Here is a 24,743-nt window from a genome sequence, read left to right on the forward strand (position 1 = left end):
GCCGTTTGGGTCCCACACTCCCCATGCAGCACGGGCCGCTCAGAGGGAACAGCCAGCATTTCAGGCAACAGCACCCCCCAGAGGGAACAGACAGCATTTCAGCGTTACAGACTCTCAGACACTGGGCTACTATATATGTGATACTTCTTTATATGAGGCACTCTAGTTCACCGATCTTATTTTATTTAGACTGCTATCATTTCTGTATAAGCACTTTTAAAATGTATCACCATTTATGTGTCTAACATTTCCTGAAGTGCTAGACTCTTTTTCATTTCATTGTGTCTCATCTGATCTCAGAGGCATAGCAAGGGTGTTATGCGCACAGGGGCAAAGGCAACATTTCCACTCCTCCCCAAAGCCAGCTCTCCCCCCATGCACTCAGCCCTCCTTCCCCAGAGCAAGGCACCCCCAGTGCTAGAAGCACTTCCCCAATCAAATCCTCCCCCCACCCACCACCATTCCCGGAGAGCCAGGCACCGAAGTAACGTACCTTTAAAACCACTTCTCCTCCCGCCCAGCTTGACTGCTTCAGTTTGCAGTATATAGAGAGCCAGCAGCATTTAGCCAGCAGCTCCCGGGTCTGGTTCAAAGCATCATATGGGTCAGAGCAGCATGCGCTCCAGTTCCATCCCAGCCCAGCGCCTCCCTAGCGAGGCGCCCGGGGGCAACTACCCCCCTGTCCCTCCTTCGCTACGCCTCTGTCTGATCTGACCCATACTTTATCATCTTCCATCCTCTCCTCTTGACTAGAACATAGAGAATCTCTATTAATAGACCTTCCCCCAAGAGATGTCTTTGACAATCCATGTGCTCCTCCACATCCGTCAGCTTTCCCTTAGCACTTAGTTTAAAAACTGCTCTACAACCTTTTTAATGTTAAGTGCCAGGAGTCTGGTTCCATTTTGATTTAGGTACATCCTTCCTGTATAGGCTCCTCCTAGCCCAAAAGTTTCCTCAGTTCCTAATAAATTTAACCCTCTCCTCTCTTCACCATCATCTCATCCATGCATTAAGACTCTGAAGTTTTGCCTGCCTACCTGGCCCTGGGCGTGGAACTGGAAGCATTTCAGAGAACACTACCATAGGAGTCCTGGATTTCAATCTCTTTCCTAGCTGCCTAAATTTGGCCTCCAGAATCTCTCTCCTACCCTTCTCTATGCCATTTGTACCTACATGTACCACAACCACCGGCTCCTCCCCAGTACTACACATCTCCACACACTAACTCTGACCTGGCTAGAGGAAAAGAAAGAAAATAAACTCCTTATAGCCTTTAGCCCAGGATACTCACTCAACTGTGGGAGACCACAGTTCAGTTCCCCACTCTGCCTAATGAAGGTTTTCTTTTAGATTCCTTAACTACTGGAATACAGGACCAACATGTAGCCACAGGTGCCCACCCACTTATCATTGAGGCACACAGACAGCAGTGGCATAGCAACAGAGCACTGGACAAGCGACTTTCTTATTAGCCCCTTTCTGTCCTAGTCATTAGGGCCCAGATCCACAAAAGGAACTTTGGTGCATTGACACTGAATGTCTTGCAACACCTAATTTTTAGACACCTAGAAAAATCATAGGAACAACAACCGGGGTTGCCAATTCCTGGAAATTTCATCACATGACATAATATTTATTTAAAGATTAATCTTTAATTCCTGGAGACTCAAGTCCAGGACAATCCTGGATGGTTGGCGACCCTGTAACCCACAAAGCCTGAGTTGATTGCCTAGGCTCCCTCAGGGTTGCCAACTTCGTAATATTTAAAAAGCAGACACTCCATCAGCACTGCTGGAACCTCCCCTACCCTGCCTGTTCCCCACAAGTGTAGAGCAATTGTGTCTGCCAAGGTCAAAAATTGTAGTATTCTGGAACAGCATGGCCAGTATGGACACAATTACTTTACATTGGTACTATCCCACTAGCTTAATTAGGAATAGTTCAAATTCACGAGTATAGACCTGGCTTTACTTTAAATTCTCAACCTTAACTTTACATTAACCTTTTTTATCCCTGTAGGAGTTTTATCTAGATTGTGAGTATGATGCAATGCCTTTACTTGGAATCCTCACCTACACTGTATGTCCTTGTGGCTTCCCAGCAACCCAGCTGCAGGAGGATTTCTCTGGCTGAATCGAAGGTTGTTCTTTAATAAGACAATTCAGAAAATAGCAAGGGTGGCTTTTCAACTCACCTTTCCACTCTTCCTTATATATGGCTGTGTCTACACTGGCATGAATTTCCGGAACTGCTTAAAACGGAATACTATTCCGTTTTCAGTTTTTCCGGAAAAGGAGCGTCTACATTGGCAGGCTGCTTTTCCGGAAAAGCCCTTTTTCCGGAAAAGCGTCTGTGGCTAATGTAGATGAGCTTTTCCGGAAAAGAGCCCCGATCGCCATTTTCGCGATCAGGGCTTTTTTCCGGAAAAGACTACTGGGCTGTCTACATTGGCCCTTTTCCAGAACAGTGTTCCGGAATAAGGACTTATGCCCGAGCGGAAGCAGAATAGTTTTTCCGGAATAGTGGCTGATTTTGTACAGTAGAGCGTCGTTGCTTTTCCGGAAATTCAAGGGCCAGTGTAGACAGCTCGCAGCTTATTCCGGAAAAGCGGCTGATTTTCCAGAATAAGTGGCCCAGTGTAGACACAGCCATAATGTTTACTATTTCTTAACACCCATTGCACGGTGATTGTAGCTGTGAATGAATAGGAATTTTGACCTTGTGGTGAAATTAAAAATTTCACACATTTAATAGTGGTATAAAGATTGATGATAGATTATTCTAACTCCTTTTTTCTTTACTGTGGTAGAGGAGTTGAGTCTAATGTCAAAGTCTGATGTCAAAAATATCCCCCATTACAAGAATATTTCCCTCTAGGATGCTTTAAAGTATATTGAAGTTTACTTCTCAGGAGCAAATATTCTGTAGAATTCAGTACCGCCTAATGATACATTATGTATGACTAGCAATATAACTAAAATCATGGGATTAGTAATATAACATGAGCCTTCATCTTACTCTTGTTTAGTAAGCCAGATTCATGAAAGAGCTACTTGTTCATTCTTCCATCTGGGAGAGTGGAAAAGAGAGACACCATCTTAACACTCATGCATTTATTTCAAGGATTCTCACTGCAGGGATGTAGGAAGCTACATTTGTGTTGCTTGTGTGTTGAGAAGGATTTGACTCATTTTAGTGTGGAAAATGGGAATTCAATTACCAGGATTACATAGTACTTCTACTATAGCTGCCAAACTTTCATCTCCTAGTTTTAATGCAAGTTCATGATCAAAATGTAAACCAAATTTATCTTTCCCACAAGTATCAAAAAATATCATGGCATAACATGAAAGAATAATAAATATAGCCCTGGAATAATTACAAGTCTATAGCGGGGCTCTGCTGTGGTCTTTAACTACAAGGTCAAAGCTTACACAATTTATGAATGCCTATAGAAACAAAAAACTAAGCTTGTACATCCAGAGGTAATTTGGGTCTACTTTATAGCTATTACAGTTTTTACAATGTAAATTATGGTAGAGCTCACATATTCTTGTTATGATTCCCAGGCACTTCTCCTGTTCCTGAAATATCTGTTGGAAAATGAAAGATTAGTATGAATATGGGAGAATGTAGACTGATACGAAAACAAAAAATGATGGTGTTCCAACATGATTGATCAGGATTTTTCTTTTATTATATGAATTATTATTTCTGTTTACTTTTAGTTCCCTAAAGTTCATGATAGAAAAGAAGGAAAATAATTCTTTTTTTTTAATTCTAATGGCTAACATTACACCTATGTGTTACAAATTTAAACAAGAATTAGCAGTGCAGAAGAAAATCTAGTAGAGAATAATTTACAATAATTGCTTTTTAATATTTCTTGTTCTCAAGATGAAGAAAAAATATATTTAAAGTATTCACTATTTAAAAGAAGTCCTACAGATGAAAAAATATTCTGAGCATGGAAAGTCACAAATATGAGCAATACATTGTCACAGATATTTTTTTTTACAATGGGCTGCTTCACCAGTCAAGTGAATTGTCTTTATAGTGCCATGGAGATGTTAGCATACCTCAGCTGAGTGTTTTCAAGCTTGTAAAATCAAATAGCTTCAATGGAAATATATGGATAAACCCATACCATGGAGATGTATATTTAATAGAGGTGAATACAGTGCAGAAAGAAATGACAAAGATTCCAGAATTGGATTTTAAGCAAATGAATACTTGAGGCACTGACAAAATCATTAAACAGCCGGCCCCAGTTCACCAGTCCATCCTTATTCAACACAGTACTTTGGCACATGTTTAATTTAAGCACCTTTAAATTATTCCATGGGCGTGGTCCCTAAGCATAGGTTTAAATTCTTGGTGATTAGGGGCCTAATTGATTATGAATTAGTGAAGAGAGATATTAAGTAAATCAATTTAAATACATTTTAAATACATGTTAAATACATTTAACAGTAGACCTAGTTTGTCGAAGAGGGTTCTGGGTGTCGAGACTGCTTGTTGTGTAGAGCTCGTTACTAGACAGTCATTTAGGTAAGGGAATATCGTAATTTGGTTTTTGCATAAGTGTGCAGGCACTACTGTGAGTACTTTTGAGAATACTCGTGGGGCTGTTGACAATCTGAATGGTAGCACTCTGTATTGAAAGTGTCTGTGCTTTATTGTGAAATGGAGGAATCTCCTGTCTGATGGGTTAATTCATATGTAGAAATAGGCATCCTGGAAGTCGAGGGTAGACATCTATGGTCCTTTTTCCAGGGCAGGTGATGATGGATTGAGCTGTTGATTGACAGATCTCATCATCTATGATGCCGTTGGTGAGTGACTAAACTAATCCTTGATTGGCAGAGACGATTACAGATGTCACAGAAAAAGCCGCCAACTGCAGGCTATGTATGTTCTTTTCGGATCCTGCACTTTTCCTGCAATGCCTGGATACGCTGACTCTCAAAGCAATTAAGAGCCTATATAATGGTTTGTTGCCAGGGCAATCTGTCCTGAACTAGAGTTTCCAGATCATTGGGAGATATGCCGCATGACTTCATATTGGCCTTTAAGATGTCTTTATAGCGCTTATACTGACCACTGATAGAGCACTTTCCATGAGCAAGCTGGCCACAGAAGACCATCTTTGGTATCCGTGTATCATCCAGCCTCATAACATGGCCAATCCAGCAAAACTGTTTGTTCGTAAGCATTGCTTCCATGCCCATGACACCACACAGCTTAAGAACCTCTGTATTAGGAATTTTGTCCCACCAATTCATGTGGGCAATCTTCCTCAGACAACGCATATGGAACTGATCAAGCTTCAAAACATGGTGACAATATATTGTCCATGACTCTGAGCCATACAGCAGGACATTCAGGACAACAGCCTGATAAACTGCTATCTTGGTATGGAGTTTAATACCATGGGCATTCCATAGGCGTTTGATCAATTTTCCAAAGGCAGCGCTGGCTTTAGCTAGTTGAGCAGCTACATCATGATCAATGTTTATGCTAGAGGACAGTACACTTCCCAGGTAGCAGAACTTGTCAACAGCCTTAAGGACAATGGCCCTATCCTTTTTCCAAGGCAGGTATAATCACAGCCAGCGTAACCATCTTGAAGAGTTGGTATTTGACAAACCAGTTGAGTTTGTGGAGATCCAAAATGGGTCTCCAGCCCCATGACTTCTTGGTGGTAAGGAAATAATGGGAGTAGAAACCCTTGCCCCTGTGTTGTTTGAGTACCTCTTCTATAGCCCCTAAGGTTATGAGGCATTCCGCCTCTTGCAAGAGTAAGTTTTCATGAGAAGGGTCCCTGAAAAGGGACAGGCAGAGGGGTGAATGGGGGACAGTTATGAAAGGAATGCAATAGCCAGTTCTTATGATTTCTAACACCCACTTGTCGGTGGTGATGGCAGACCATGTTGGATAGAAGTCAACTATTCTGTTGCCAAATATCATAGATGATTCTGCTTGCTGCCTTGGAAATTTCAGGATTGTGAGACCCTCGACCAGGACTTCAAATCTGTTGTTTGGATGTCAGCGGTTGCTGGATAGAAGAATGTTCAGACATCTGTCTGTGTCTATTTTGATGTTGTCTACATCTATTGTTGAAGTGTCACTTTTGTTGGTTGAACGCTGGAGGTCTGTATCTTTGTTGGAATGATCTATTTTGTTTCTTATAACAGGTACCTGGATGCCCAACATTCTGAGTGTGGCCCTTGAATCTTTCAGGGTGTGGAGGGACGTGTTTGTGGACTCCACAAATAGTTTTGTACCCTCAAATGGAAGGTCCTCTACAGTGGTTTGAGCCTCTCTGGGAAAGCCTGAGAGCTGAAGCCAAGAAGCCCTCCTCATCACCACAGCTGAGGCGAAAGATCTGGCTGCTGTGTCTGCTGAGACCAGCGCAGCTTGGAGGACTATGCGTGCTATAAGTATACCCTCTTTAATGTTGCTTTGAATTGTTCTACCTTTGTGTCTTGAACAGAATCAATAAAGGAAGCTAGACAATCAAATATGCGATGTGTATACTTTGCTAATAATGCAACGTAGTTAGCTATTCTGATCTGTAGGCTTGCTGATGAGTGCCCCTTTATTTCCCCATCGTATCCACCCTCTTCCAATCCCTATCATTGGGAGCTGTACATGTATTTTGTTGTCTCCCTCTTTGATGGACAGCATCTACCACCAGAAAATTTGGTTTTGGATGGGAGAACAGGAATTCTACTCCCTAGGGAGCTACATAGTACTTTCTGCCTGCTCTCTTGTAGGTTGGTGGGATTGTGGCTGGGGTGTTCCATACATTTTTGGCCAGATCCATAAGATCCTCGTTCATGGGGATGGCTAGTTTTGGATGGAGAGACATTTGTAAAATGTTTGTGAGCTTATGTTGCATCTGTGGAGCATCTGAGAGAGGGATCTCTAGGGCTTCTACCACTATCTTGAAAAGCTCCTGGAATGATCTAGTACCATCCCCTGTTGTTGATGGCGGAGGCGGAGCATGGCGGAAAGGGATCTAGGGGTCATAGTGGACCACAAGTTGAATATGAGTCAACAGTGTGATGCTGTTGCAAAAAAAGCAAATATGATTTTAGGTTGTATCAACAGGTGTGTTGTAAGCAAAACTCGTGAAGTCATTCTGCCGCTCTACTCTGCACTAGTTAGGCCTCAGCTGGAGTACTGTGTCCAGTTCTGGGCGCCACATTTCAAGAAAGATGTGGAGAAATTGGAAAGGGTACAGAGAAGAGCGACAAGAATGATTAAAAGTTTAGAGAACATGACCTATGAAGCCAGGCTTCATGAACTGGGCTTGTTTAGTTTGGAAAAAAGAAGATTAAGGGGGGACATGATAGCGGTTTTCAAATATCTAAAAGGGTGTCACAAGGAGGAAGGAGAAAATTTGTTCCTCTTGGTTTCTGAGGACAGGACAAGGAGTAATGGGCTTAAAGTGCAGCAGGGGAGGTTTAGATTGGACATTAGGAAAAAATTCCTAACTGTCAGGGTGGTCAAATATTGGAATAAATTGCCAAGGGAGGTGGTGGAATCTCCCTCTCTGGAGATATTTAAGAACAGGTTAGATAGACATCTGTCAGGGATGGTGTAGATGGAGCGTGGTCCTGCCTTGAGGGCGGGGGGCTGGACTCGATGACCTCTTGAGGTCCCTTCCAGTCCTATTATTCTATGATTCTATGATTCTATGTTGTTAGGTGACATAGCTGAAGTGTGTGTGGATGGAGAGGAGGGTGGACTGTGTTCTTCCCCCGTAATATCTCCATTCTGCTCGACTGTGCCTGAGCTGTAATGTTCTATGGACTGCATTGTTGGTGCCTGGGACCGCAGTGTCACAGGTGGATGTTGTGGCTATGTAGATTGTTGTTGTCTGTAGCAAGCCAAGGGTCCCAATATGGCCTGTTAGGCATGACTGGTGGTGGTATCCACTGCGGTGGCCACCATTGCTGAGTCTGTTGCAGAGGCTTATGAGAATAATGCCTCGGTGCATGATGTGGTTTATGTATCTCCTCGTTGTCGTCACTAAAGCTTCTGCTACAGAGCTGGCTGGAGTGGCTGAGTGAGTGCCCTACAGAGTATAAGGGGTACCATCAGTACTGAACAAGGGAATCCCTGGTACCGAGTGAACAGTCAGTTCAGCTGCTGTTGTGAACTGAGGCATCAGGGGCAGGGCAAGTGGGACAGGAGGGAAGGAGGCTGAGGCATTAATAGTGTCATTTAACTGGAACAGAGGCTGCACTGACTGAGCTGTCAGTGCCACGTGTTTGAGCGCTGCTGCATCAGGTCATGCGCTCTGGCTCAGTGTCGTGTGCGAGCGCTGTTTGTTTCGCGCCTCAGCTGTTAGTGCAGGTTTACCTGCTGGTGCTGACCAGCAGGCTTTGCTCTTCGCTCCTGTCAGAGCTTTGTCTGACGTATGATGCGTGTGCTTGGGATCTCGGCTCTTCTCCTTGCCGGTCTTTAGATCACTGCTTGTCCGACCCCTTTGCCTGGGGTAGAGGTGCAGCGTTAGCCTGGGCTGATCGCTTCCTTGATGGTGACTCAGCCCCAGAGGAGGAGTAGCACCTTTTATTAAGGTTACTCTTCTCCTGTTCCTTTGGGCTCGACCCAAGGGGAGCCACTCTTTCCAACCCCGTCCCAGATGATCTTTGAGCCGTTCTCTATTTGAAGCATTTTTAATTGAAGCTCCCTTGCTCTCCTAGAGCAGTTGATCAATTTCAGGCAATGTGGGCAGTTGTCTAATGCATGATGCTGCCAGAGACAGCGGAGGCACTGATCGTGGCCATCAGAAACTGAGATAGGAAGTTTACAGGTGGTACACCTCTTGAATCCGGGCAAACTCGGCATATCCCGGAGGCTCTGCAGTAGCACACAGCAGTTATGCGCTGCTATTGTAGTGAAGTGATTGCCACTTTTCTTATTTTTTTTTTAAGTTTAAGATATAAACTATCACTATCCCTAAGAATATAAACTATAAACAAAGAAGTAAGTCTTGAGCGAGGTAAAGGGGAGTCTGCTGATCTGTGACCGTAGCCAGAGGCTGTTGAGAAGGTATTGAGGAGGGGGGGGCCAGCCACACATATGCAATAGCCTCCTCAGAACACACACCGGCTCCCTGCGTGCGTGGCTGGCCAGGGGCACTGCTGTCACAAATCTCTGGCCTTAGGCTCAGTGACACTGAAGCACCTAAGGTGGAGCACCCATGAGGACACTCCTCGAAAAAGAATCTGTTCTCAATGTAAAGAGAAAACCAGCAGTAGTATGAGTACCACAAAATAAATTGTGCTACACGCTTTAATTATTTTAAAATTAATTTAAGTAGGAGTCATTGTCCAGATCTAAATACACTGCTAGCTGTTTCATAAAACAAATAAAACATGAGTAATACCCTCTATCCAAAAGACATTTCACTGATCAGAACATTTTCTTTCCTATTGTTGATTCAGGACCAATGCTAGAAAACTTTTACTGGTCCAATGACTTTAGTCTCCTGAAATGTTCCTACTCCTTAAAAACAACATAGTATTTTAAAAGCATGTTACTCTGATTATCAATTTGGGGGGGAGGGAGTTCCTCCCCTTTCAGTTGAAACAATTCTAGCAACAGATATCTTATGAAATATTTGATATCACAAGAAACTCCAGATACCAGCTTTCCAATAATATGGTGCATTAATTTCTATGCACAGTGTCTCTTGAAGCAGCAATCACTAATCCTTAGCAAAATTTGAGTGGGAATCCGAGCAATGAAACATGTGAATTTAAGACCTAACATCCCATAATCTCCTGAGTCTTATAATAATTGTTGCATACCACTGGGAACCTATAGATCATAGCCTTCTGTCTCAGAACGTGTTTGTGTGGAATCAGTCTTCTAAATGGTCTCTGCTTCTTGGTCCAGCAGTGTTTCTAGAACTGTTTCAGAGGCTGACTAGAGCTGAGCACAGATCAGTATAATTTTCATTCCCTTCATACACAATGTTCATCCTGATGGCAGTATATGACATATGGGGAAGTATATGGCACAGTCTCTATGTTAAAATATAATAATACCACAAGCATGATTAATAACATCCTGAGTCACTGCCTTGGGTTTATATTTGTATGTCTTGTACAAATGTGCTCAAACCTTTATGTTTGGGCTTTATGTTTCTGTTTTCAAAGCACACATTTATTAGCACTGATATGGTCTGAAAGTAAAAATGTCCAGTAGCTACAATATATCATAACTTAAAACTAGAGGAGCTAAGCAAGTGATATTTTTATTTATAATGTTATTTGTTAAAGTATTCTTGAGACAGATTAGCTTTCTTTGCTCAAATTTACTATTTTATGCCTTGAAATGAAAAGTGCAATAAGTGGTATGAAAACTTGTCTACTTTCACAGTAACTTCTTTGTGTAGTTCTATATCCAATGCTGGCTTGCTATGGTGATTTTTTTTAACAGAGCTATTCATTACTGCATCACAACATACACCCCTCAGTTTTCTGCAGCAGCAATATTTTATGGAAGCTACTGCCTCTTTCCCCCCGGCATTGCAAAAAACACCAGACTCAAATATTTGTGTTAAAAACGACACTGGCCCTTTGTCCACTGGTACTGATACACCAACCACTGAATAATGGTAGTGAACAAGCTACTAATTAGTTCCTCAAAACACTTTTCTCAACTATTAACTCAGATTTATCTGAGTTGAGCAGGAACCCAACTGTTCTATACCCAAGCAAAAATGCCTGTTACCTGTCAGAAAGTCAGGAAAAGGTGAACAACAGACAGGGTACTAATGAAGGCATAGAATGGCCAGGTTACTAGTGATATCTCCACATGCCTACATGAGCATGGGTGCACATAAACACATATCTTGAGCTCTAGTGACCTCATGGACATGTTGAAAAACCAGACGGTGAAGACCAGAATCATGATTCTCTGCCTAAGGGGAGAACAAAGACCTAACAGTTCCACCAGAGAACAATGGCCTATCAGTAATTTATTATTCTTCAATTTGGGTGATAGTGAGTGATGTGGAGTGAAGCTCAAATAGACCCAAATGTATGCAAAACTGTGTACAGGCAGGGATATCAGAAATTGGATAATGTTCATATAGTGCTTGGTGCTTTACAGAAGGTATGAAGAGAAGAACCTAAGGAGATGGCAAAGACCATGCAAAAACCGTATGCATAGGGTTAAATTCACATCCCATGTTTTTAATTGAGCAAAGCATCCACATTTAGAAAAACACTTTAGCATAAATGACATTGCAAATAGGGATGGACTTAAATGCATGCTTAAATGTATTCTTGAATATGCAATGGTGAATAATTCCACCAATTTATATGGCAAGTCTTTGCAGGGCAGGGCTTTGTACACAAACAATACAAGAGAACTGAGAGGTGATAAAAAAGCAATCCAAATCAACAGTGAAATTAAGCACACACTGGAATTTTTATTGCTTTTTTAAATACACATATTTTGTAGAATTTTGCAATTGTGATTTTGTTTAGTTAACACTATTCAGCAGGGATATAAGTCTATGAATCAGTTACAATGTAATATAGATGTATTCATAAATCTTAAGTGTTATTATGATTTGCATTGAAATCAACTTTATTTTTAAAAGGCAAAGTAATAAAAAAAGACTAAAAAATGTCATTCAGAAGCTGAATGAACAAAATAGAAATCAGAATTACTTGATTCATATTCACTGAAAAGTAAGTCCGGAGGGTTATAATACATTTTGAAAGCTGTTTGCATATTGAAAAATGTTATACTCATAACATCTCACACACAAACCTTGGTTTTACAATGAATAAAAAGAAACCTTTCATGAGAGATTAAAAACTGAAACATCAAATGATTCAATATCTTCAAGGATCTTGTTTTATCATTTTTATATTTTAACATTTGCTGCAGAGCTCAGATTTTTCACTCTTGTCTGTCATTCATCACTATGTGGGGAGAAAGAACGCTGTTTCATAAACAAAGTATTCCGACTGTGAGGGGGGAAAGGTCCATTTCAACTCCCATTTTATTCATATTAATTCTTATTTCTATTTTTAAGTATTTGGGAGGTACTCAGATTCTCCAGTGATGAAGGCAGCAGAGACAGATAGACATATGTGCTAAGTGGACTGGTAAATATGAGCAATGAAGAATAGCTCCATCTACTAAGATGAGAAAGGCTTGTCTTGCATACATACAAGTTCAGATAATGTTCTAGTCCTCAGAAAAATGTAGCCTATTGTATTTTTGCAGTTGATTGAGCGTCAGCTAGATGTGAACCTCCATTGTATAATTTTGGTTTTATATTTTAAACTTCTGCCACTTTACGGATAGTTTAATATTACTCAGGGTACGTCTACACTACAGCGCTAGTTCGAACTAACTTAGTTCGAATTAGTTAATTCGAACTAAGCTAGTTCGAACTAACACATCTAGAACTAAAAACTAGTTCGAACTAGCGTTTTGCTAGTTCGAACTAGTAAGTCCACATTGAGTGGACTCTGAACAGGGCTTAATGATGGCCGGAAGCAGTGCCGGCAGGGCATAAAAGGAGGACTTAGAGCATGGAGATACTGTCTCAGGCTAGCCGAGGGCTGCGCTTAAAGGGTCCCGACCCCCACCCCGGACACACAGTTCTAAGGGGTGCCCCGCTTGCAAAGAAGTTCTGGCTTGGAGTGCCCTGAGTGCCCACACTGGGCACATCACACCACTCGGCCATCAGCCCGGCTGCACTTGCCGCAGGCTGCCATCTGGGGAGAGGGAGTAATTGGGGGGCTGCAGGAGAGCTTCCACCCCCAGAAGCCCGCAGAGCCAGCCCAGTCCTCCCCATCGGGGGCTCGTACCCCATTCCTCCCTCACCTCCTTCCACTTGCCCTTCCCTAGCCCCCCTTCTTATTGATGTACAAAATAAAGATAACGTTTCTTCCAACATTGACTCTGTCTTTATTGAAAAAAACTGGGGGAGACTGGGAAAAGGAGGTGGGAGAGGGGAAGAGAAAGGCTGGGAGAGGGGAGGGCAACTAACATGATCAGGGGTTGGGAACAGGTCCCAGATGAAGAGAGGCTACAGAGACTGGGACTGTTCAGCTTAGAAAAGAGGAGACGGAGGGGGGACAGGATAGAGGTCTCTAAAAGCAGGGGTTGGGTGGAGAGGGTGCATTCAGAAAAGTTCTTCCTGAGTTCCCATAAAGAAGGACTAGAGGACACCAAAGGAAAGGAATGGGTAGCAGGCTTGAAACTAGTAAGAGAAAGTTGTTCTTGACAAAGCAAATAGTTAACCTGTGGAACTCCTTGCTGCAGGAGGCTGTGAAGGCTACAACTAGAACAGAGTTTAAAGGGAAGTGAGATAAAGTGATGGAGGTTGGGTCCATGGAGTCCTATTAGCCAGAGGGTAGGAGTGGTGTCCCTGCCCAAAGTTTGTGGAAGGCTGGAGAGGGATGGCACGAGACAAATGGCTTGGTCATTGTCTTCGGTCCATCCCCTCCAGGGTCCCTAGGGTTGGCCGCTGTTGGCAGACAGGCTACTGGGCTAGATGGACCTTTGGTCTGACCCAGTACGGCCATTGTAAGCTCAGGGCTCAGTGTCGGGGGTCTCAGTGGACCCCCTTGATTTTCATGCACACCTGCTCCTGGGTGGCCAGGCTGGCAGCTCTCCTGCCCTAGACGGCCACTTTCCTGTGCCTAGTGCGGAGATCGTGGACGAGGTCCACGATGTCCGCACTAGCCCAGGAAGGTGCCCGCCTCTTGCGGTCCAGGGCAAACTCCCGGGAGCCGCCAGCCTGGTCCCGGCAAGAGGGGGTGGGCTGGGGGGCATCGGGTGGGTGGCTCTGTGCCGTGCCAGGTGCAGGGTCTGCTAGCTGGGTGCTGGCAGGCTTGCACCTGGCACGGGCACCGTAGCCAGCCCGTGCCCCTTTAAGGGGTCCGGGGCCGGGAGGGGGGCATAGAGTTTCCCTGGTGTTGGCCAGAGTGGCCACCAGGGAAACCTGGGGAGGGCTAGCCTCCCACTAGTTCGAACTAAAGGGCTACACAGCCCTTAGTTCGAACTAGCTAGTTCGAACTAGGCGTTAGTCCTCGTAAAATGAGGTTTACCTAGTTCGAACTAAGCGCTCCGCTAGTTCGATTCAAATTCGAACTAGCGGAGCGCTAGTGTAGCGCATAGGAAAGTTAGTTCGAACTAACGTCCGTTAGTTCGAACTAACTTTCTAGTGTAGACATACCCTCACACTTTTCACTAAAAATTTAAAGGAAAAATCTAATCTAGTGACAAGGGAACTGGACTGGGAGTTAGGAGACCTGAGTTATTTTCCTGGATCTGCTACTATGTGATCTTGGGCAAATCATATCACCTCTTTGTGCTTGTTTCCTCTTCCAACTTTGTCTTGTCTATTTAGACAATAGGCTCTTTAGGCCGTAAGTTGCCTCCCACTATGTACATAGGCAGGGCCTAACACAGTGGGTCTCTAATCTTGGCTAGGCCATCCAGGCCCTACTATAATGTAAATAATAAATAACAACAGTACATGTATTTTAAAATAACCTATAACATGAAACAAGTATTTTTCAATTAATAAGAAAATTACAATTGACAGTTGTTTAACTATACAAAACTATTGACAAATAATCCATAGAAAGAGAAAATGGGCCAAATTTTCCTATCACTTCAGGCTGCATAAGGTGTAAATGAAGGCCGAGTGAGGCCCAATAGAAACAAAAGTGATTTAAAAAAAAGTTGATCTGAAAGAAATTTTATTCCTACTGGAAGGTTGAGAAATGTTGTTTACAGGAACAAAAAATTACTCTCGTTAATGCGGTCACACCATATGTAGTTCTTTTATCCAGATCCATGGTGTCCAACCAGTTCTGAAGCAGTATAGTGGCTACTGCTATAGAGAACTAGCCATACTCAAACAGCCAAATAGCCACAGGTGGCTAGTGGCTAGCATGTTGAACACCATGGATATAGAACACAAAAGCTACCTGCTACAAAATGCCAGGCACTATCTGGAATAGGAAGAGACCATCATCTTCAGGCACAGCTATGGACCTCACTTCAGTGTCAGGCCATAGAGTTGAGTGGGAGTTGATGTTGATGGAAAGAAGGTTTTTTGAGGTGAGGAACAAGTTCCATGCTAAAGAATGTGATCTGTTTGACTAATTCAGAGAAAGTATTTTATTTGAGAAAAGACAGAAATTCTTAAAGTAGCATAAATTTAGACTTTTTGCTGTTTAATTTATAGCTTTCAAAGCTGTCAAAGACTGTGACCAATTCCAGAAAATTAGTTTGGATTCAAATGGAATGCTAAAAATGTATGTCTGCCTACATCAACGTTATGAAGGATTTTGAGGTAGTGTGAAACATACTGATTTTGAAAAGTACAAAATGTTTATAGTTTAGAGAGTTTTGGCCATGGAGACTCCACAGTTTCCCCCAAATCAACAGGTGTACAACTCAATCACAGTGTCAAAGAGGAAAAGAGTTTCCCTTTATCATATCATCAAATGCATTTGGGATTCCCTCTTCTATACACTACTATCACTATTCAGAAAATACCTGAAAAATGGCATCCCCAAATGAGCACCTTTAATATCATCAGTGATGTCTACACCTGGAAGAAGAGTATTTTGAGGACACAAACTAAAAACTAGCCAAGGAGATTCTTAAAGGGCTTTCAAAGTATTTAGAAAGTATGTAATGACATCCAAAGGAATATTGACCCTGAATGAATAGAGAAGGATTATCTGTGTCAGGAAAACATGTACTTAATGTTTTAATTTTTTTTAATAATGGAATTTATATGTTGTGTGTTTTCCAGGAGAGAACAACTCATTGTTTCTCAATTTGCAGACAGAAATTGCAGTTAATCCAATTTTTCTTTGCATTCCCTACTACATACAAAGATCAGAGAACCAATTTTTAGCATAATCCATCAGGCAGGAAGGGTCTTATGAAGAAGTGTACAATGACTGCATTTCCAGGTGAGTGTTTTTATACAGAGCTCCTTGCAATGACAAAGACAGTTCCATCATGAGGCCCATTTTTCAGATGAATTATTTGGCCTGACGGAGGGCCAAGAACAGTGATTTTCTATGCCAAGAATAGATTATAAATTGGGTATAAATTAGATTCTCCTTTTAAAAAAATAAACTGATGGGAAGTTACTAGTGGATTTCCCCAAGAATTGTTCTTGGGATCAATCTTATTTAATATTTCCTTTAATGACCTTGGCACAATAGTAGGAGTGTGCTCATGAAATGTGCTGATGTCACCAAGTAGGAAGGCATTATCTACTCAGAGAAGGATTGGAATGTTATACAGGAATAACTGAATGGCTTAGCGCATAGGCATCAACTTTCAAAAGTGCTGGGGGAGGAGGGAGGTACTTGACCCATGGCTCTGCTCCAGGCCCTGCTCCAACTTCACACCTTCCCCAACACCCCACCTCCACCCTGTCCGAGCTCCATCCCTTCCCCACCTCTTCCTACCCAGTTCTGTTCACTCCCCTGAAAGCACTGCATCCTCGCTTTTTCCCCCCTCCTTCCTGAGTCTCCAAAACACCATGAAACTGATTGTGGGGAGTGGGAGGCATGGGAAGAGAGGGGGAAGCGCTGATCTCTGGGGCCGACTGGTGAACAGGAGACACTGAAGGGAGGGGGAACTGATAGGGGTTGCCGGTGGTACTCAGCACTCACCAATTTTTCCTCAGGGGTACTCCAGCTCCAGAATGCCCATGGAGTCAGGGCATATGACTAGAGAACTGGAGTAATAGAAATGAGATAAAATGTAATGGAACAATGTGGAAGGACTAATACTTAGGGACTAATAAGATTTTAGGTATAAATTGGGAACTTATCAATTAGAAACGTCAGAGGAAGAGCATGACCTGACTGTATTAGTCACAAAACTCCTATGAACCACCGCTGTAATGTGGCTATAAAAAGAGCAAATGTGGTTGAAGGAGGTATCATCAGAGGTATGTCCAGTAGAGATAGGGAAATATTACTACCATTATACAAGGCAATAGTAAAGCCTGATCTAGAATTCTGCATACAGTTCTAGTCACCCATGTGCAAGAGAGATTATTTCACACTGAAACAGGTGAAGAGACAGGGTACTAGGATGATCAGGAGAATGGAGATCTTACAAGAAGATACTAAAAAACTGAGAGACTGTATTTCTCTATGGTGAATACAGGATACCTAGAAAAATAGCTTGAATTCAAGCAAGTTCAATGGCAATTTCAGATTTATACCATGGTAAGTAAAAACAGAATTTGGCTGACCACCCTTAGCTTACTTCACTGCATCTAAGTGCAGCAAGAGTTATCAAAAAATGGACTATTTTACATAATATATTAAAAGGAAAAACTTAAATATAATACAAAAAGGTAAGTTAAGGATACTGTTTTGGCTTCTTTGTTGAGTTTTCTGGAGTATGTTGGAGTCTAACTGTTAAAATTGCTTTAATATGTGAATGACTATGGATCCATTGGGAAAGTCCATTAATTAAAAAAAGACTCAGATGAAAAATTATACGACAGGCCATGACATTAAAGTATGCACACTCTAAGATATATAACTATTTATGTACACACTGTATAACATTTATTATTTAGAATGCTGACACTAAACACTTAGACTGTAACATCTATCACTGTCTATTGTTTATGTATTTCTGAATGCACACAAAGTGCAAAATCCAGTCCTGCAAAAGCATTGGAACTTGTCATAGCAGTAAACTCTTTTTCTGGGTAGGTGTGTGTCAATTCTCCAGGAAGGAGCGGGGCTGCCTGATGCTGGGGAGGGGAGAGGCACTAGCCTGGGAAGAAGCCAGTGGCCATAATGGGGAAGCTGAGGAGGTGTAGGATAGGGACCAGTGGCCAAGTGGGCATAGAAGGGGCAGGTCTTGGGCTTCCATCCCCAAGCCAGCAGTTCACCCACTGCCCATGATCAACCTGAAAGAATCCATGAGATATGAGTATGTAAAAAACAACCGTGTACATCAGAGGTGCCATAATGATGACTGAAAGCAAATATCACACATTTGAATTTGACTGCTGAATACTTTAGGCAGGTCCTAAAGGATTTCACAAAGATAGTTCTGTAACTGAAGTATTTGACATATATGACAACAGTAACTCAGGGTATGTCTAGACACACCAGAGGCATCCCGGAAAAACTCTGCCATGTCCAAGGAATGCATTTGCTCTTCCGCTTTTTTTTTGCCCAAGAGCAAACACGCTTTTTTGAGGAGCCTTGTATACCTCATCTAGTCGGGGCCAAATGGTGGAAAAGCCTCTTTGGGAAAAGCAATAGGAAAAAGCTACGCAAATTGCGTTTTCAAAAAACGGTGATAGTGTAGATCTAGCCTCAGTGAAAACTGAAGAACAAGAGCACCAGACAGGATCTAAAAATGGTATGGTATAGTATCATAGAATCATAGAATAACAGGACTGGAAGGGACCTCAAGAGGTCATCGAGTCCAGCCCCCCGCCCTCAAGGCAGGACCAAGCTCTGTCTACACCATCCCTGACAGATGTCTATCTAACCTGTTCTTAAATATCTCCAGAGAGGGAGATTCCACCACCTCCCTTGGCAATTTATTCCAATATTTGACCACCCTGACAGTTAGGAATTTTTTCCTAATGTCCAATCTAAACCTCCCCTGCTGCACTTTAAGCCCATTACTCCTTGTCCTGTCCTCAGAAACCAAGAGGAACAAATTTTCTCCTTCCTCCTTGTGACACCCTTTTAGATATTTGAAAACCGCTATCATGTCCCCCCTTAATCTTCTTTTTTCCAAACTAAACAAGCCCAGTTCATGAAGCCTGGCTTCACAGGTCATGTTCTCTAAACCTTTAATCATTCTTGTCGCTCTTCTCTGTACCCTTTCCAATTTCTCCACATCTTTCTTGAAATGTGGCGCCCAGAACTGGACACAGTACTCCAGCTGAGGCCTAACTAGTGCAGAGTAGAGCAGCAGAATGACTTCACGAGTTTTGCTTACAACACACCTGTTGATACAACCTAGAATCATATTTGCTTTTTTTGCAACAGCATCACACTGTTGACTCATATTCAACTTGTGGTCCACTATGACTCCTAGATCCCTTTCCGCCATGCTCCTTCCTAGACAGTCGCTTCCCATCTTGTATGTATGGAACTGATTGTTCCTTCCTAAGTGGAGCACTTTGCATTTCTCTTTATTAAACCTCATCCTGTTTACCTCTGACCATTTCTCTAACTTGCTAAGGTCATTTTGAATTATGTCCCTATCCTCCAAAGAAGTTGCAACCCCACCCAGTTTGGTATCATCTGCAAACTTAATAAGCGTACTCTCTATCCCAATATCTACATCATTGATGAAGATATTGAACAGTACGGGTCCCAAAACAGACCCTTGAGGAACTCCACTTGTTATCCCTTTCCAGCAGGATGTAGAATCGTTAACAACAACTCTCTGACTACGGTTATCCAGCCAATTATGCACCCACCTTATCGTGGCCCTATCTAAGTTATATTTGCCTAGTTTATCAATAAGAATATCATGCAAGACCGTATCAAATGCCTTACTAAAGTCTAGGTATATGACATCCACCGCTTCTCCCTTATCCACAAGGCTTGTTATCCTATCAAAGAAAGCTATCAGATTAGTTTGGCATGGCTTGTTCTTCACACACCCATGCTGGCTATTCCCTATCACTTTATTACCTTCCAAGTGTTTGCATATGATTTCCTTAATTACCTGCTCCATTATCTTCCCTGGGACAGACGTTAAACTGACCAGTCTGTAGTTTCCTGGGTTGTTCTTATTCCCCTTTTTATAGATGGGCACAATATTTGCCCTTTTCCAGTCTTCTGGAATCTCCCCTGTCTGCCATGATTTTTCAAAGATCATAGCTAAAGGCTCAGATACCTCCTCTATCAGCTCCTTGAGTATCCTGGGATGCATTTCATCAGGACCTGGTGACTTGCTGACATCTAACTTTCCTAAGTGATTTTTAACTTGTTCTTTGTGTATCCTATCTTCTAAACTTACCCTCTCTCTGCTTGTATTCACTACGTTAGGCACACCTCCAGACTTCTCGGTGAAGACCGAAACAAAGAAGTCATTGAGCATCTCCGCCATTTCCAAGTTCCCTGTTACTGCTTCTCCCTCCTCACTAAGCAGTGGGCCTACCCTGTCTTTGGTCTTCCAAATACTAGGTGACTGGCAGATGCCCTGTTCCTCAATGGAAAAAGTTCTAAACTTGACATCCAATAAACAACCAATTTAAAATTCTTCTGTGACTATATAGTTCAAAAGTCACCTGAGAATGTGAGAGCACTCCCAGCATAAGCACTCCTTCTTGCCAGAGGCTTTTCTAATGGTGATGTATCAAAGTCCATCATCAGTAGAGATGTTGAAGAAGTCCAAGACTTGCATAGTACTCAGGAAAAAACAGACACAAGAATGCTTCTACATGTTGAATGTGCCAATATGGCTTTTGGGTCTCTGGGTGTCAAAGGAACCATAGTAATTATGTAGGGTGACCAAATGTCCCAGTTTTATAGAGACAGTCTTGATATTGAGAGCTTTGTCTTACACCGAAGCCTATTACCCTCTACCCCCAGCCCAATTTTTCACATTTGCTGTTTGGTCACCCTATAATTATGTCATCTGACACAGATGTTTTGGTCCTTGCTGTTCACTACTTTTTAAATATGGAACACCGAGAAGATTTGCCCAGTGTTACATGGGTTGTTAACTCAAATTTTTTCTTCACTGAAATCATTGTTCTGGAGTGGAGCTGGGGATGAGGGGTTCAGTGTGCAGGCTTCCCCGGGGAAAGAGGACAGCCCCAGCCCTCTCTCACTACAGCAACTTGGGGCCAGGCAAAACGCACCTGTCCATGGCTGCTGCAGTTACAGCGAGTACAGCTGAGGGAGGAGTTCATGTCTCCCAGCGGGGTGGGGGGGCAGACAGATGCACAAACCATAGCCACACAAACAGACAAACTCTCTGAAATACATAGTAGATAGCTGAGCTGGTCCCCATCTCTAGCCCCTGGCTACCCCCCATGATCATTCCACAGTATAACTGTCTCTCCTACCAGGCCCTGACCTTTCCATTTTACGAGAAACAATCAAATTCCATTGTCCTGGTACAACTAAACACTGACCTTTCTTTAAGTTATGATCACAGGAAACTGCATACCAGATGTGGTGGTCCTAACTCTTACCATTTAGAAGGAGTTCTTGAACAAACAGACTCACAGATGAATCCGGGGACACACAGATGCACAAACTCTCTAAAATATATAGTAGATTAGAAAACACATGGACTGAAACAGGCACCATTACCAGGACAACTATCAAGTGCCACTTCATACCTGTGCATACAATTTGTGAGGTACTCACTCCACTACTGTAACATTCTTCCTGCTTTATATGTGTTAACAGCATTTGACGCAGTGTCATTCCTGTTTGGTACTAGGGAAGGGGGAACATGTTTAATGTTGTCACAGTGAAGGGAACTTACCTCTTAAGATATCTTGCCAAATTGGGAGAGAGTAAGGCTACGTCTAAACTGCAGGCTTCTTTTGGAAGAAGCTTTTCCTGAAGAGAGCTTCTGAAAAAACTTCTTCCTAAGGAGAGTGTTCACACTGCCAGAGCACATTGAAAAAGCAATCTGCTTTTTCGAAAGATAGTGTCCACACAGAATGGACGCTATCTTACATTTCAGCTGTGATTACTATGGACAGAATGGCCACCAGGGCATCTGTGCTTTTTCCTCTTCTTTCAAAAGAACTCCCTCTTCCTCGTCCACACACACCTTTTTCCAAAAGAGCTCTTTTGGAAAAAGGCTTCTTCCTCGTAGAAAGAGGTTTACCAATGTTGGAAAAACCCCTCTGTTCTTTCGATTTTTTTTCAAAAGAACATGCTTGCAATGTGAACATAAGTGAAGTTTTTCCGAAAAATGGTAATTTTTCTGAAAAAACTCTGCAGTGTAGACATAGCCTGACAAACTATAATTTCTCCAACAAAGAAGTTTGTAGCAGTACAGTACTATAGGACCAAAAAGAAGGAAAAAAGGAGCCCCACAGAAATTGCTTACAATTCAATATATCAAAAAGGACAAGAAAATGGCCAAACTTACACCATGCGAGGACAGTTTTGAAGAACAAGTCAAAAGAGCATCTTGTCAAAGATTTGAGTGTTCTTGCACATACATAAGCCACATATTGGATCACCATTGCAACCAATGGGATGGAAAAATGTGTATGGAGTGCACATGCAAAACACATTTAAAATACCTGTCATTTTCATTTTAAGTATGTTTCAAAAGGTAACTAGACTTTAAATCAAAGCTATTTTAAAACTGAACATTTATCATTTGTTATTATAAATATGTAAAATAACATTCCCAACTGAATAAAATCTCCAAATCAGAATATGGTTTTGAAAAGGAAAATGCCTATAGATGCATTCATAAGAGAAATCAGGAAAATCTATCTTTTATTGGTAAACTTCCTAGAGTGGAGGAGAGTTATGCAAAGATCTCCAAGCTGCAGCCCACAGTAAAGGCACATATTTTGTAAATAACGCAAATCACTGAGAAATCTGTGGGGGAGGATCCTTTCTTAAAATGGGAAATCACTGTTCATTTACAAGGCTGGGTTAGTTAGTTAGCTGTTTGTGTGTTGAGGGGAAAAAGGCAGAGAGACATTTTCCTAGCTTCCTACATATTCAAACACTTCACTGAGAAAATCCTAACTTGACGTTGTGTGTGTGCTGAGTAGCAACCCACGGTCTATAAGGGAAACGCTGACACCACAGGCAAGCAGCGCTTGTGGGCGCAGCTGCAGCACTGAGCCAGTGGTGTAACAGCAACGAGCCTCTAGGCACCCCTCCGCCACACGAACTCACTTCACCGCAAGTATGAATGCAATGTCTTCCGATGCCGTGTGAAGCTGACATGCTGCAAAAGGGAGCTTCGCAGACAGCAGCAGCTCTGGAAAAGCCCATGTAAAGGTGTAGATTACATCAAAATGTCCAGCTGCATAAGGGTAACCCCCAGTTGCTTACCTTTGTTCCTCTCCCCCAGCGGTTAGGGCATGGCATGAAGTTTTAAGCTCTGGAGCTATTTCTTCCTTAGCCCAGCTCCTGTTAAGCTTGCAATTGCAATAGTTTCTTCGGCGCTTAACAGCAGCTGCTGAGACAGTGAACTGACAACAGCCTGCTTCAGGTAAGAAAAAGAAAAAAAAGAAATAAAAGAAAAACGTCTCTTTTGCAGATGCTCTTCCCTCTCCCTCCACTTGCTTACTCCTCTACCCGGTTCACTTCTTTCTCTCTATCATTCTCCAACTCAGCTCCTTTCCTTCTCCCCTAAGGAGGATTTTAGCAGCAGCACGTCCAGGATCTCGGCTGACAAAAAGAGCTGGGATGGGCGGCTGCAGGACCCACATCTGGGGTGCCAGGGGAAGGGATACACAACCGCCAAGGTCTGCTGCTCATAGCAATTCATACACGCGGTGTGTGTCTGAAAGCACCGCCTCCTCCTCCTCCTCCCTTACAAAGGGCAAATTCATTTTTACATTTCATGAATACAGTACAGAAACCAGGGGTCGGTGCCTGAGGATTCCCACAGCCACTGAATGTTTGATGGGGAGCACAGCAGAAAGAAAGAAAGAGGCTCACTCTGAAAAGAAAAGACTCGTCTATTCTGGACAAAGTCCATTTAAATCGCCTGTTGTCAACAAACCATGATCATAGCTTTGATTTTAAATGCTAAAGACCTTTCAAAATCCAAAATGTCCCTCCTTACACTGTTTATTTAATTTATCTTTTTTAATTTTGGACAATGAGAATCAAAACGGCTTTCACTTTGAATTACAGTTAGTGTAATAACTCTCATGCTGAATAGGTTGATTGCATAATAATAATAAAACTTTGTTATTGATGTTAATAAAGACTTTATTTTTTATTATTATTATTATTATTATTATGTAAGAAAATGTAAAGGTTTAATATTTGTTAATAAAGGTCTGCAGAATCAGGGCAAATAACCCTAAATGAAGGGGGAAATGTAAATTGACAGTGTCTCTTTATCTTAAATATAGGTTATATAATGTTGGTACAAGTGACTCACACATACAAACATGCTATATTCATTACAAAAACTATGCCAAAGGTAACAAGGGGCTACCAACTGGTTGAACACTCATTGGGGGCGCATTTTGCTCCTAACATAGTTGATTAACTGAACCTCGTTGTTTGCAATGATATTGCACCAATGCACCTGAGAACAGAATTTGATCCTCTGTGTTGAACAATGCAGATCTAGAAACCAATTGCTCAACCATATCCACATCACCCAGATCTTTGCAGCAAACAGAGGGATTCAGAATAATTTCACTGCTCTGCATTATATGGGGGTGCATCTACACAGCATCCTTAGCTTGAAATAAGTTACCCAATTTGCATTACGCAAATTGCACAGCTTATTTCAAGAGTATTTCAAAATAACTCGCTATTCCGAAATGCCCATTATTTCAAAATCTATTTCGAAATAACAGGCTGATTCAATAGATGTGGAATAGCTATTTCAGGATACTTCTAGTATCCTGAAATAGCTCCACAGTGTACACCTATGCTAAGAGGGTTGTACTGAGGTCTGTGTGCAGAGCTCTCTGAGCCCTGGTTTACACTACCAGGAATGTGTGGAATGTCCACACTACCAAGACTTTT

At 42.3% G+C, this 24,743-nt stretch overlaps 1 protein-coding gene and 1 long non-coding RNA gene across 3 annotated transcripts in view; one reads left to right on the forward strand and one right to left on the reverse strand.

Moving 5' to 3' along the window:
- LOC142827161 (uncharacterized) overlaps nucleotides 1-6,748 on the forward strand; it is a 50,062-nt gene extending 43,314 nt beyond the window's left edge. The window contains exon 4 of the long non-coding RNA XR_012901628.2: nucleotides 6,201-6,748. This is a non-coding gene — a long non-coding RNA (uncharacterized LOC142827161). The remainder of the gene's footprint in view (nucleotides 1-6,200) is intronic.
- Nucleotides 1-23,661, reverse strand: part of RNF144B (ring finger protein 144B) — a 142,559-nt gene extending 118,898 nt beyond the window's left edge. The window contains exons 1-2 of one of the 2 annotated variants that reach the window (XM_006121824.5): nucleotides 23,082-23,660; nucleotides 3,551-3,596 (exon numbers count right to left, since the gene is read on the reverse strand). The gene's annotated coding sequence lies outside the window, so the exon portion shown is untranslated. Of the gene's footprint in view, nucleotides 1-3,550; nucleotides 3,597-23,081 lie in introns of both variants that reach the window. The other variant, XM_014572942.4, reaches the window with a different exon arrangement.
- Between the last annotated feature and the right edge of the window lie 1,082 nt (nucleotides 23,662-24,743).

This window comes from Pelodiscus sinensis, chromosome 2 (assembly GCF_052426305.1).
Source record: "Pelodiscus sinensis isolate ZL-2025 chromosome 2, ASM5242630v1, whole genome shotgun sequence".
NCBI classification, from domain to species: domain Eukaryota; kingdom Metazoa; phylum Chordata; order Testudines; family Trionychidae; genus Pelodiscus; species Pelodiscus sinensis.